Raw genomic sequence first — 9,650 nt, forward strand, 5'->3', positions numbered from 1 at the left:
TTTAATCTTTTTTTTTCTTTTACAAAAAAAATCCATACAAGTAGTATCCTTAAAGCTACACTGCAAGATTTTCTCCCATCTAGCGGTGAGATTGTATATGACTACCAACTGAATATTACTTTCTAGCCCCTCCCATTCCGAGGGCGTTTTATCTCCTACGGTGGCAGTATTATTCCAAGATTAACATGGCTTACAGTTCGACTTTGTTCATGAGTGTTCCTTCAAGTGATGAGATTACTTTAGAAAACTATTTTAAATTGCATTTAGTTATTTAGTCAGTTAACATGTAGGTTATGACCTCAATGTAAAACGAATAATAGTTTTACGTTTTCGTTATGTTGGTACCATTTCATTGTTAGCATCAGCTATCAGGTTCCCAGTGCTATCGCTATTCTGTATATTGTACCTGTCGAGAAGAAAGCAGCCAACTCCGGCGTCCCTTTTAAAATCCTTGCTCCTCATGAGCTCTTTCCATCTTGGAAAAGCCACTCCAATATTGACCTTGGTCTTGCTGATTTGCCTGTCGCGTTGTCGTTTTAATTCTCTCTTTCGCTTCCTTGGCGACTATGTTACATGTCCTCAAGAATAGGTGTGATCCTACATCTTCAACAGGCTTTCAAATCTGCCGGCAGTTGCGAGCAATCTCCCCCTCGCATTCGTCACGGTGCCACTGATTGTATAAGCGCGAAAGGCGAAGCTTGAATTTCCAGGTATGTCCCTCTTTGTCTAATGTATTTTCAAGATGGAGGCGCAACATGGCTGCCACCATTCGAGCGATTCGCTCGTATGTATTCTGAATGGCAGATTCTACGCTTACGAGAATACTTGATTAGTTGGTGGAAGTAATAATTTTGAAAGAAAGTGTTTTTTGCTATGAATCAACATAAAAAAAGTACACAGCGTAGCTTTAAATTCAAGTTGTACCCTTATAAGCTGTCTCTGTAAATATTTTTGGGAAGATTTTAACATAATTCTAAAATTTGTTTTTTTTTTCTGGGGTCAAATTTGAGCATATTTTACAAACTAACTAACTCAGTTTTTGTGACTTTGGACAGAAGTAAGGTTCTTTTACAGGCCATCTCTGAATGTCACATAAAATAGTGCACTGCCTGTGATACTTTTGGTGTCCTTGGATGGTGCCAGGCTGCGTGAGGGCTCCAATGTGACACTCATGGGCTTATCAGCATGACTTCCCATTAATCATATTACATTGTGGGCAGTCACAGCAATGGTCCCCCTGTGTGGAAATAAGGGAGTCCCATAATGAGGTGCCACTTTAGCAGCTAGCAATGAATAGATCTTCAGGGGTGCCACAGTAACTTCCAGTGGTTTTGTGTAGGAAACCAAGCTTTGCATAAGTCGTAGCAGTGAGGTGTGTACACTGAGCTTTTCACCACTCTCAGACATGCGCTTATTTTAGGGAGGGGGAACGTCATGTACCTCTGTTTTACTGCCATAAAGTGTCCCTCTCTTGCACTCATTCGGTCATAACATGAGCCCTGACTCGATGTTGCGCAGAATTCCAGTCCTGCCTTTAGCTGCAATGCTAAAATTGGCACGCTGACCCCTGTGAAATGTATTCTGGGAATATGTTGTCTTTCACTTTGCCTTATGGGGCCAGTCCGCTACATTGTGAATATCTTAGACTTGTGACAAGAAGCTCCTCTTTCCTGGATACACATCCTTCAGCACCGTAATGCAACACTACATATCTTCAACAGTTAAAATATACTTATATTATTAGATATCATTAATCGTAATGGTTGTGTAATCTGGTTAGCGTGAAAGTAAGGAGACAGACTTATGCAACAGTTCACAGGTTACCAAATCTTTTTCTTAGATGACTCTGTTTAAATGTGGTACAACTCAGGTCTGTAGCTAGGAAATCTGTGTCTGCTAATTGATATTTCTTTCCAGGTATATTATCCTTTCGATAAATATGTAATTTTTCATGTGAATGAATGGAAGTTTTGTTGGACTACACATTTAAGGCTAGCCCACACTTAAAGATTTTTTAAATCTTATCAGATTTTCAAAATGTGAGAGGCCACAAACATGACGTTAAAAAAATAATAAATAGATTTACAGTATAGTGTGTGGAGTGCCGGGATGTGACCAAGACAGCACAGTAAACACCAACAGATTCATTCACAAACAACCTGTCACATTCATCGTCTGCACCAGTCTGTCTTTGTCTCTGCACTACACTTCCCAGCATCCCTCATGTTTACACACCTGCCCGTCATCATCGTTGTCACCTGTGTCTTGTTAATCATCATCTGTTTCACCTGTCTTCACCTCGTTATTGTTCATCAGTCTCTGTATTTAGTTTGCTTCAGTTCAGTTTGTCTTTGTCGGTCGTCGTCTATGTATAGTTGTGTGTCTGAAGTCCTGGAGTGTTTCCCTTCATCGCTGTAAAGTTAAATTTGTAATTAAAGCCTTTACTTTGAGTTCCTTTTGTCCTCGTCTTCTGCATCCTGCACAACGCCTGACACAACCAGAGTCCCGACTGTGAAAACGAGAAATCTTGCAAAATCTCTCGCGGTCAAACGTGACTTTAGAGTAAACAAACATGGCGGACGAAGAAATGGCGATAATAGTGTTTGGACTGTTTTTGTCAGAAAATTCGTGGGGGGGGGGGAAGAAAAAGATGGATGAAGCTGGTGATGCTTCCGTCACTTTCTGTTTGGGTATCGTTTTGTTCCATGTGACAATCTACAGAGTGTGTGCGCGTTTGTCTCCGGGTTTCCCCCACATTACAGGATTTCTGATCATAAATATTCAGCGTTCAATGTTGGATATTTAGAATTTGATATTGGTGTGGCCCCGACATTATTTCAAGCAGATTCAATCACTCGTAGTCGTAACACACGTCACACTACAGGAAAATCTGAAAAGGTCAACAATAGAACCATGAAGATAATAGGGACTTTACCTAGGATTGTCGGAAGGGGAGAATTGTGCCCAAAATTGGAACCATTATCTGTAGTGGGGGACTTAAGATTGACACCATCAGATACCGTAAAAATATCCTGTTAGCAAGACATGTGGCATTTCTGTCTCTACCTGTCTCTCTTCTTTAGATAAGCTTCCACTTTCCTTGAAAAGCTCCCGATGGGATGACCCGATGAGGTAACAGGAAGGTGCCTGGAATAGACTATCATCCATCTGAAAATGATATCTGGATCAGGCCCGGATTGGCCATCTAGCAATTCTGGCACATGCCAGAAGGGCCGGTGTGATTTTCTATTGTTTTGGGCCGAGCTGACCACGTTGCTGCACCTACCCATAGCATAGCTGTCAACATTGAACATTGAAAATAAGGGAGATTTCCCGGAATCCATCCCCAAATAAGGGATTTTTTTACACGATTCTTACCCAAAAACTTAAAAAAAAAACACTAATCATTAACAGTCTAAAGAGTTTACAACTACACAATATATATTACAGAATTACAGACCAATGAAGATGTTTAAAGTGCTTTATGAATGAACAAAGTAAACATTACTTACACATTTTCATTTGCTACATCGTGTTTTAGCTTAATGTTGGGAGACAGAGTGAGAAAGAACTCAAAGAATTGGTGGTTAATTCGGTGATTTTGTCCATCGGCGTCCTCCTGATCCATCATCGCACATCACACTCATCTACTCCTCTACTTGATCATTTCAAATTCACTTCCCACTTCTTTTTCCCTCTTCCTCGCTATGTTCCTCGCGCTCGCGCCCTTGCCGCTGCGACTGTCTTCTTCTTCTTCGATAGTAGCCTAATACTGTCTGTATACTGCCACCTGCTTTACTGGAGGTCTAGCAACCCAAGTGCAAGCCGCCACTTCACAGACACAGATAGTTGCGTGTTCTGAGTTAACACAATCAGAGCGTAAAAATACGGGATATTTTACGGGAAAATACTAAAACGGGAAGACAGCGGGAAAAGAGCTAAAATACGTGAGAAACCCGGAAAAAAACGAGATGGGCCGGCCCATATTTATAGGGGGGTTTCTCCCCCTAGCTACTGGCAACTGATATGGCAGGACGTGCATGAGGACGTGAAAGGCAGAGGCCCTCCCCTCTGCCCAAAGTAATATGCTCCACGTCAAGAGTACGCAACCAAAAGCGGGGAAAGAGTAAAACAAATCTTGCTAGCATGTCAGTAGCCGATCTACAAAATGGATAAAAAGACGAACTTTGTGAAAGTAAAGGGTGGTGCAGAAAAATAAAGGGACAAAAAACTCAAATGTCTTGAGGCCCATGCTGAAAAATGTCCCAAGATAAACGTGTTTTTCCCACTTTAATAAGGTAGGTCATGCATCTTTTTATCATAAATATTCTATTGTGGTTTGGTCATGGTGCTTTTTCTTTATTAAGCAGTTGTGTTGTGTGCGTCGGGCCGCCGTGCCATGCTCGTGTGTGCGTGTGTTTTTGGTCGCTGTGCCATGCTTGTGTGTGCTGTGAATGTGTATGGACTAAAGTCTATGCGCCTCAGTCTTATATCATGACGTGTATGCCTACAGTGTGAAAGTCATTGCTGCCTTGTATGGTGTGTCTCAGTGGGAAAAATGTTCAGATTCTGGGGACGTTTTTTTTTAACGTCATCCATTAGTTGGGCCGGTGAAAACCACAAATGCCAGGGCCGAATTTTGGTCCCAGTCCGGCCCTGATCTGGATTATGCAATGAAGTCATGTGGGTATAGTTCACTCCTCACTAACCTTCACGCAGCCTGAAGATCTAATTCATTTTCCAAATGGATGAAATTAATAGTTTTAGTTGATGTTAGAGCTTAATGTAGATTTTCGTCAGAATTCTGATTCCGAGTGTACTGTTTATATGTGCCCTAAACTCTGCAATCCAATCAAAATACCTGATTACCTACAGTATTCATCACATGTATGAATACTGAATGAAATGTATGTGCATATAAAGAGTGGAAGTTCAATATCATTGTGACAAGCAGGATTCGAACCAGTTTCTCCAGCGTGGGACATGGACGCTCTAACAAGGACGCTGAAGACCGCAGCCGTCAGCGTCAGTTGCTAGTGGACCTCTTGAGAACAGAGGAGTGAGGTTTACACGCACAGCTCTTACTGGCCTACGTCCGTTACATAAACATATTAGCCTCATGCCCATTCCTTTTGCAATATCTCTGCATGAGTCAAATTTGAAGATTTTCTCATGTAACTAAATATGCAATACTGGGGTACCACAGGTAAAAAGCTATGTTGATCGACCACTCATCCGATTTGTGTTCCTCAATGTCTGTGAGGGTTACAACACTGCTCTTGGCACTGTGTTTTAAATGCCCCTTTATCCCCTGTTGCAAAGTGTAAAGCACTAACATGTGTATATTGCAACACGGCACCTGTTTTGCTGAGTGTTACTCATGTATTTTTCCTGGGGATAAACTAGCTTACCTTGTACTGTGTCCTTTCCACTTCCCGTTTCCTTGCTAAGCACGCACTCATTGGCTGCTGATGGTGTACGGGTAAAACTCATTCTGTAAGCAATACAGTGACCGTTCAAAGCACCCACGTCTTTTTTGGAGTTGGGAACTCAATCCCCACACAAACAATCATACCATCAAAGCTCTCTCGACCCACCCAATGAAGTCAGCCACACACATGCGCCTGCAATGCTTCAAAACAGCTGCGTGGCTCTGCTCAGAACTTCAGGCTATTCGCAAGCTAGCATTCTTCATACCTGCTCAATGTCAGTGTGCCCCGGCTCACATTTGCACAAAGCAAACGGCAGGCGCTCAGGAGACTGGTGAGAATCAAAGAGTCCAATCATTAAACACGTCATAAAAAGCTTTGAAGGGAGCATTGTGTGAAGCTGTCTGAGGTGGACGGACTGTATTTGTGGTTTGTTTTGTTTGGATCTAATTTAGCGGCCCGCAGTCAATTATTCCTATCATTTTGAGGTAAAAAACATGGAAATAATTGTTATCCTATTGTTTACTATATTTATTTGCTTGGTCAATGTCGTTGTGGGTTTTGGTTCTGTAAAGACCTTTGAAATAACTGAAATCATTTGGCGAAGTGATATGGAACTGTTATGCGGTCAAGACCTGCCTGGCTGGAACTACTTTAGCCGTGCGTTTCCCTGAAAATAATTGCACACCATGGAACATTGTCAACCAATCCGATTCAAGCATTCAGCAGCCCTGCAGTATAATTATAAACAAATAAACTCATCTACTCACTAGTCGCTTTCACAGCCTTGTTGTGTTTTTAATCGCGCACTTACAAACTACTCACACTTTCCGGGGAAATGTTTTAAAAATAAAGAAGCTTAGTAATGGTGATGTTGAAGTCATGCGACTGTGGTGTAGTTCACTTTTATCACATGTTATGTTCCAACCCGTTCTCATCCTTTGGCGTCATACATGTGACGCTTTGTGCATTTTGTTGAAATCTTACGCACATGGCATCGTTTAGCGTCAATATGAGATGCAGATCCCAAGGCGTCATAACCATAACCCTACCCCAGACCTAAACCTACCCATAACAGTGCGTGTTATATTGACTCTAAAGGATGCCATGTGCGTAAGATTTCGACGAAATGTCATATGGCGTCACCTATATGACGCCAAAGGATGATAATGTGTTGTATGTTCACATGTTTAGCTTTTTACATCTGACAATTTTGTATTTAGGCAAAATTCATAAAAGTTGTGTTCATTTGTGAAGACTATTATGGTGAACACAACATGAAAGAATCAAACTTTTGTTGGTCATAGAGCTTATTTTCTGCAATAATATGAAAGTGAATTTGAAAAATGATAGTGGGTTTTTGTCGAGGGAATCAGTGTGATGCTTAATTTACGAGTTGGCCTACAACAATTCAACATCACTGCAGCGCTTTGTATCCTGGGGTCGGGTGACAAGACGAACCTGCAACTGAATCAAACATCATGAAATGAAGGAAAACAAAATATTGAAGTAGTCCTCAGATGCCATGTTTGCTATTTACAGCAATATTCTGATATTTATTTGATCTCACTGATTAATTAGCAGGAGTTATTTCTCCACCAACTGCATGACGTAATTAACGACAGTTCTATTGTTGAATCAATGCGGTTTAAGTGACGAATGCGCGACAAAGTTACTACATTTTCTTGAAACTGTTGTGACTACAGTAGCTATGCTGATGTTCCATTATAATGTCTATAACTAGCTAGCTAATCACAACAGTTTCGAGAAACTGTAGTAACTCTGTCCACAAACAAAACCTTACTGTTTAAAGCACTGGTCTTTTCAGCAGGGGTAAATGGTCAGGGAAGAAGGGACTTTTGCTTTCAAGCTCAGAGTAAGGAGGGTGAGACCTGTTAGGGGGACCTATTTTTGCTACACTCCATTAATCTGCCATCTGACATAAACTGTGCTCCATTATTAACAGCCCCCAGAGAACCTGCACTAATTCTATAGACTGACTTTAGTTCCAGGAGATCATACTACTCTAAATGTTTGGTGAGTTGCGTGTTGCATATTTTGTGTATGACATGTAGTGGCTTTAATTGTGCTAGTCCTAAAATTAGCTTATTATTAACACGTATTTCCACTTTATAGACAGTTAAATAGTTTATAGCTAGATAAGTTATAGTTATAGACAGTTATAGCTTAATTATTTATATAATTTGCACCTTTATTCCACTTATACTACGGTCACACCTCAAGACATTGTTCAGATGTTTTATTTAAAGACATTTGCCAGGTTTTTGTCCTTAAACCTTAGGTTTTTGTGAGGCGTTTACAGATCAAATCTTAAACCTTATGATCTGAACTCAGACACATCCGCCCCGATAATGTCAAACATGTTTGATATTTAGGATTTTAAATTGGGATGATTATGATTATGACTATTACATCAGTGCTTTCACAATAGCCAATGAGAGACAAGTTTGGGAACAGCTTATAGATGATAAAGCATAATTCTGTGGGGAAAAAACATGGATATAGTTTGTCATGTTTGTCCTATTGTATATTATATTTATTTGCTTGGTCAGTGTCTTTGTGGGTTTTGGATATTTTGCTGTTGTAGGCTTTAAAGTGCCCCTATTGTGGTTTTTTGAACATTCCCTTTCATGCAGTGTGTACTATAGCTGTTTTTTTTAATGTAAAAGTCCTGCAAAGTTGTAAAGCTGAAAGTGCACGATATAAATAAAGTCATTGTCTACCAAAATAAAGAATCGACTCTGAACCGCCATAACAAGTCGTTTGTAATCGGTTCTACATCACTAGAAAATACATTTGCATTATGCCCACCTATGTTGTATGTTGTCTGCCCTCGAACAACTTGTCCCGCCATCAAACACGTAATTTTACTGATAACTGCTTCTCAAATCCCGGAGTTCAACACGGGATTCACAAAATGCTTGCTCTTGAAATATTGGTCAGTTCTCAGTTTATTTGGACTAACTTGCTCCTCAGAATCACAACCTATAAATCTGAATAATTATTGATTCTCTACCGGGTGTTCAAAATACTTACCGTAGTTTTGTGTTTTATATTGTGTACGTTTCCGGCTAACCGGCTAATTGATGGACGTACACTCGTTAATGCTGATAGTGAGGAATTACAGCTGCAACATCTCATAATGTACCTCAAACGGAGTAGTGAGTCACTTAGAAATGTCCTGCTCAAGTCGTCCGATGGAGAGTTGAATAACTATTTCTTCGAATGTTTCATCATCGGACTCTTGCTCGGATTGATATGGTAAAATCGACATCAGCGTTTCTGTCTTTACAGTGTGTACAATCGCTGAGCTTTAGGAAGCCTCCGGAGCTGAAGCTCAGTTGTGGTAATGGCAGTTTATCTTCCGAAACAGGCACTGTATCCGGTTGACCAATCACAACAGACTGGGCCATCTGGCCAATCAGAGCAGAGTAGCTCACGTAAAGGAGGGATTTAGAAAGACTGATTCATCTGATAAAAGTCGTTTGAGAATCATTGAAAAATAATGTGAAATGTATATTATGAGAAAATGAACGTGTTTTGTTTTTCTACCTTTGATGCATGTAAATATGATGTAGGAGGCCTCCAAAACAAAATTAGCAGCCTTTAAAATAGCATAATAGGGGCACTTTAAGGACCTTTGAAATTGCCTAACTGAAATCCTTTGGAGAAGTGATATGAACATACATTACTGCCTGTAACTACCTTAGCCGTGTTTACTAGAAATAATTGTTCACCTTAAAACGACTATCATCCAATCACATTCAAGCATTCAATACCCCCGTTGTACAAATTGAAACAATAAACATGTATATATAATTATAAGTGTAAATTTTATATTATATTTAAGATTTATAGTCCCAATCAAGCAGAATTCACCCCCTGTATAATATATCTGAAATGTTAAATCTAAATGTACAGCTATATTTCACTCATTAGGGAGCGATTGGAGGTTCGGTGTCTTGGTCAAAGGCACCTCAGTCACTTCCTGTCGGTATTGATAATTGAACCCACAAACTTCGGGGTACAATACTTTCTAACTATCAGGCCATGTGCAACCAAAATATTTTGTCCCAAATTTATTAATACTTCTTTTATTTTTTGACATGCAACTGGAAACTCAATGGAAAACATGTGGTTGTGGCTTAAAGCAGGGCAACTCTGCAGTCTATGGAATAAGATCCATGAATCTATTCCGTG

Source organism: Rhinichthys klamathensis, unplaced genomic scaffold (genome assembly GCF_029890125.1).
Source record: "Rhinichthys klamathensis goyatoka isolate OS25496 unplaced genomic scaffold, OSU_Roscu_1.1 h1tg000004l_1, whole genome shotgun sequence".
Taxonomy (NCBI): Eukaryota; Metazoa; Chordata; class Actinopteri; order Cypriniformes; family Leuciscidae; genus Rhinichthys; species Rhinichthys klamathensis.